At 33.9% G+C, this 6,000-nt stretch overlaps 1 protein-coding gene across 4 annotated transcripts in view; it reads left to right on the top strand.

Moving 5' to 3' along the window:
- Exoc6b (exocyst complex component 6B) overlaps positions 1-6,000 on the top strand; it is a 564,580-nt gene that overhangs the window by 419,366 nt on the left and 139,214 nt on the right. The window lies entirely within an intron of this gene.

Genomic DNA, 6,000 nt, shown 5'->3' with positions numbered 1-6,000 from the left:
TCCTACATCAATAATACTAGATTCAGTTTTGGTTTGAAATTTACTTTGTCTGCAAATAAGATTGCTACCCCTGTTTTTTTCTGGGCTCCTGTCACATGGAGAATTGTTTTCTATCTTTTCACTTTCAGTCTATGGGCTTCTTTTTGCACTAGGTATGTTTCTTGTATACAACATATTATTGGATTTTGCTTCTTATTCCATTTTGCCAGTCTATTTCTCTTGATTGGTGAGTTGAGGCCATTGACATTGCTTGTTATAACTGATATGTACTGACTTATTATTGACATGTTATTGGCCTTTTGTTGACTCTTTTTACTTTTTCACCGTCTCCTTTTAATTTCTTGCCTTGCCTATTTGATTGGCTCTGTTGGGCCTCATAGTGTTGTTGCCTTCATTGTCTTTTTCTAGGATCTTGTTTAGAATTGCTTGTAGTGCTGGTTTGATATTCATGTAGTTTCTCAGGTGTTCTTTGTCGTGGAAGTGTCTTATTTCCCCCTCTATTTTGAAAGAGAGTTTTGCTGGATACATCAGTCTAAGTTGGAGGTTGTTCTCTTTTAGTACTTGAAATATCTTCTTCCAGGCTTTCCTTGCCCCAAGGGTTTGTGTTGAAAAGTCTGCTGTGATTCTGATGGGCTTTCCTTTGTATGTGATTTGATTCTTTTCTCTTACTGCTTGTAGTATATTGAGCTCAGGACCATGATAGAATCCATGAAGGCCCAGCATAAGAAAGACAGGGAAAAAATAAATGCCCAACATAGGAAAGAAATGGAATCCATAAAACAGATTCAAACAGATATCCAGGAGATTAAACACTCTATTGAAAGTGTGCGCAACAGAATAAAAGAATGCGAAGATAGACTCTCAGATATATAGAAGATAAGATTGCAGTCAGTGACCATGAAAAGAGAGGTCTCTTAAAAACAGTAAGAGATCATGAGAAATCAATCCAACAACTCCTAGATGATGCAAAGAAGAATAACATAAGACTGATAGGAATCCATGAAGTAGCAGGAGAAAATATAAATGACTTAAAAAAGCTGTTTGCAGAATTAATGACAGAAAACTTCCCAAACGGGAAGAATTTGACATTCAGATAACTGAGCCATATAGGACCCCAACGAGCTGCAATAAAAAAAAAATCTACACCTAGACATATAATAATCAAGATCCCAGAAACCCAACAGAAGAACACCTTTAAAAAAAAAAAAAAAACAGGGCCTTGCTATGTTATTTATGCTGGCCTTGAACTCACAGTCCTCCTACCTTAGACTCTAGAGTGCTGAGATCACAGGCATGTGCCACCACCACACCTGGCTCTCCCTCTTTTTCTATCTCCTTGAAATTGTTCTTGATTCTTAGTTCCTTCTGTTTTGGCAGACCTTTCTCTGACTAGTAGGGCCTGGAGTGATTCCCTGTGGAATCCATCAACTCCTCTCTGTAATTAGCTTATTGGAGCCACTGTGAAGTGATGCAAGAAGGCTTTAGCTTCCCCAGAGCCATGCTTCCTAGTCTCCCACACCTTTTATCTGTTGCTCCAGGGAGCCAGATACCAGGAAACCATCATGTTAATACAGCAACAACAGCTCTTATTTTTTCAATTCTACAAAAAACACATGTGACCTGATGTGATCTTAAGATATAAACAAGCATTTGGTATACTTTAGGCTCTGGGGTACCAAGTAGTCTTGCTTTTCTGGTAGTTAGGCCTAGACCAAATTTGTGATCCATTCAGTAAGCTCTATCTTGTTCATTGTCAGAACTAGCACTTCACTGGAAGTAATAGTATATTAATGTTATCTAGGGACATCTTGTTACTGTTTTGTAGATCATCTTTTCACTTTCTTCTTATTTGAATAAATTATGTTGTTCTCCCCCAATTATTATTTCACCTATTTCCCAGACACTGTACAAGTTTTGCTTTTCAGAAATACATTTTACATGTTGAGCAATGTAGAATTTCCTTTGAAACTGTTCTTTTTCTTTAGGCAATTTGGAAAAATGTGGAAGAATTAGTTTTGTATTCTGCTTTTTAGAGTTTGCTTTTGATCAATTTTACAATGTCCTCTCTAGATACACATGTTACAGACTAATGCAGTCATTTTGACTTCTCAAAGCCCCTTCTAACTCTAACTGTTCCATTTAATTTTACTTTAGTATTCTGTTTTTTATTACATAGTCATGTATACTAGATAAAAATCTAAAAAACTTTTTTCTCCACTTGTAATGACAAATTAATTTTTTTTTCCTCATTGAGTTTATTGGTACATTTTAGGTGTACAGTACAGTTACATTCATCATTGAGATCTTGTACCTTTACACAACCGGTCTTGGTTCTCATTTTTTCCCCTTAACCCTGCCCTCCCTTCACCCTCTCCTCCCTTCCTGTAATTTTGTATATCTCCTTTTAATTTTTTAAATCAAAACATTTTCTTGACAAATGTCAATGAGTTGGCAGTTTTCTCATGAAAGGTATTTCACGTTTGCAAATTGGAACTTGGAGTCAGGCACTGGTACCAAGTTAGACTGTGAGTCACTACCATGATTGCATAGGACAGGATAAAGATGCTGGGGAGAGCCAAGCTGCCTGGAGGATAGGCTTATGCTAATCAGCAGCCATCCTAACCTTAACCTTTCTTCTAAGAGGAAGTCACCTTGCCACTGTCACCTGAATTTTGACCCAGTGCCCAAGAATCAGGGGTTGATCAAGTAAAGACTTTGGTTTGTGTTACATGTTAAGCACCTTGACTTCCTTGCTGATGCTGAGGTCACACGGCAGAAATCTAAGCTTCTTTGTGCTGAGTCGGGCGACTACTGCAAATCTGTTACCTTCCATGTATCCATTAGTTCTACTTATCCACATTTGCATGCATTAACCCTTCATACGATGCCAAAAGAAGGAAAGTTTTCATTGATGACTATTAAGGGAGTCTTGTTTTGTATACATATAATCAATTTTTATATCCATCAGCACATTACAGCAGACTAGAAGCTTCTTGTCCCCCTTCCATGTGTAGTTTTCCTCTTTTTGTATCTGGGAATTAGGGTTTGTAGACCAGTCCTAGTTGGCTATAATGTCATATCTTGAACAAACTGTATCTCTTGTCACTAAAGTACTAATTTAGTACTGCTACATAATGTATGTGCATGCACATGTATGTTCTATTTCCTTTTCTTAGGTTATAAAAATGATTTATATTAATTTTGACAACTTATGAAATATAAAGAAGAAAAAGCCTTTTTATAATCTCCCTTTCTATAACAGTCGATTAATATTATGCATATTATATTTTATATAGCTGAAATCAGGCTATGTATGAGTTTTCATTTATTTTTAAAATACTCACTTTCTCATGATATTAACTCTTCATATATTAGAAAAAGTTGACTCCAACAGGACAATCATATTTTTGAGAGTATATTGAGTCATGAAATTACAGTTTTATTTTATTCATTTATTGAAATTTTAGGGCTGGGGATTTAGCTCAGTGGTTCCACTGCCTGCCTTGCAAGCACAAGGTCCCAAGTTTGACCCCTGATACCAAAAAAAAAGAAGCCTGTTCTGTGTAGGGCCCAGTGCCACCATTTATTGAAATTTTTAGAATGTAAATGAAAATTATTATGCTATAGCTAATAGAGTAGTAATTAGTCATATAAACTTCCTGTAAATAAAGCAATTAAATATTTGCCTATAAAATATATTTGCATAACCACTAAATTATCACTGAATGGCAGCTAAATTTCTGTTTTGTCCTAAATATGGAACAGTATTTGTTAATCTTTTGTAGGTCACCAGGCCTCTGAGAATTCAGTAAAAGCTATGAATCTTCTTTGCAGAGAAATGTATATTCAGACAAAAGAGCCTAATTGTAATGATAATCAGTTATAATATGTCAGGCATTCTGCCAACAGCTTTACATGTGTTATTTCATTTAATCCTTATCACTACACTATAAGTAATGCTCTTTTATTATCCTAAATTTTGCATTAAAGATATTGAAGCATAAGGAAATTTAATTTATTTTATGTAAACCTAGAAAACTATTAACTGGAACTGATTGATATAACTCCCAAAATTTATCTTCTTAAAATCATGTTCATGTAATTTTAAGGAGCTCGTCAATTCCAGAAGACCTCTGATTGATACTCAAATTAAGAGTCCCTTATCCATAGCAATCCAGAAATTTTCATTAGCAGTAACAAGTATATTCAGTTAATGAATCTTACTATTTATGTAACTTATTAAACATAATATTTGTTAACACTTACTATTTTGAATACTTGGTATGTTTTATGAAATTATCTTTATCCCCAAGGAATTAACTGACTATAGAAGAAAATACAAATTATATACATAAAGCAGTGAAAAGATATAAAGTTGAATATTCAGTAGTTAGACATTTTTGTAATAAAATTAATCTCTTCACCTGGTCATACCTGGTATAATTGTCGTTTTGGGGTTTTTTTTTTTTTTTTGGTCTCTGATTTATAAAAGGGTAAATCAAAGGCCACTATATCCTTTGGGAACCTAGAAGATTCAGTGTGTCATAAAAATGAGGTCTATAAAGTAACTCTGATAACTAAATATGCATTGCATCCAGATTCCTGAGTGGTCTCATTAGCTTCATCTGTTAGTCCCAGGGAGCATGCCCAATAAAGAGATTCAAGAATGTGCAGCCAGCTCGAAAACACTGAAACTGTGTATCATAGGGCAATTCTGTGGTGTCAGATAGAAGTGGGACAGCAGAATATCTTCATAGTAGTTACAAGTAGGGTTCCTACTGTCCCAGAGGACTGTAAATGCTTTAAATGATACAACATAGAGTAAAAAATGTATTATCAATAGTGATAATCTGTCAGTCTTGGAATAAACCATCAAATATAGGAATCTTATTAAATTGACTACCTAACAAGGCTGTCAAAAAGAGTGACTGTAGCTGTAATTCAAAGAGCTTTAGTCTTTTAAAACTTAAGCTGCATGCATGATAGAATTAATTTATGAGTGCCATTTGAATTTTCCTCTCAAATATGAACTTTTCTATAACTAATCATGGGAAGAGTTTATCTAATTCCAATTCTAAGCTTTTTTATTTGAATTATTTATAATACTAATATTTATATAGTCATGTAATGCATTTCTGCTATATTTAAATTAATTTAATAAGTTGCTTTACATTTCACATAGTAGTCTCATAATCCTACAATTAATTTGGTAGCATTATTTTTGAAAGTGTGGTAAAGATTTTATGAAAACCTGTTATGTCTAAGAAACTCCAGATAAAAAATATTCCTATACAGAAATTCTAATAATTGATGACAAATCATCATTTTTATTTTCCAGTAATTGAAAGTAATTTTCCAGGTATGTGTAAATATCTTTATGTATTTCATTTCAAAAGAAAAAATGATATGAAATATATAGTTCTTTAAATTTCATGCTGGGGGAAATTATTTAAAAGGAAAATGCTCCTTTTTATATTTACTTTGAACAGACATGGGTTGCTTTTTAGATACAGAGATTAATATTAAATACCTTTCACACTTTGGCTTCAAGACAAAAATGAACACATAGTAATAGTTCAGTTTTGGAATTTGGTCTGTATGCATGTATGTATATGTATGCGGAATGTAAGACCTTTTGATTTCATAATAAGCAGGGCTCAGGGACAATAAAATCTGACATTCTTAACTGCTTTTAGTATTTGTCCCTGTAGCCCTGTTCAGTTATCTTCTTGTTAATGACTTGGAAGCCAAAGTCATAAACTGAGCTTGTACCTAAGGCGCTACTGCAAATTGCAAATAGCTTTCATGTCTCTGATCTAAGAGAAGAAAGAGAGTAGAAGGAAGAGAAGAATGAATTTTGAAAGAATGAAAATAAGTCAGGGATAGAGAATACACTAGAAGGTCAGACATGTACAAATATCCCTTTAAGTTTTGCAGTGAAATTCATTCATATGGGCATTTTCATATCGGCAAATACTCCTTTGCTCAAAAGCCAAGGAC

Source organism: Fukomys damarensis, unplaced genomic scaffold (assembly GCF_012274545.1).
Source record: "Fukomys damarensis isolate Sample0158 unplaced genomic scaffold, DMR_v1.0_HiC HiC_scaffold_2, whole genome shotgun sequence".
In the NCBI taxonomy this organism is placed as follows: Eukaryota; Metazoa; Chordata; class Mammalia; order Rodentia; family Bathyergidae; genus Fukomys; species Fukomys damarensis.
The sequence above is the reverse complement of the archived record's forward strand: the minus strand, read 5'-3'. Positions and strand labels throughout refer to the sequence as shown.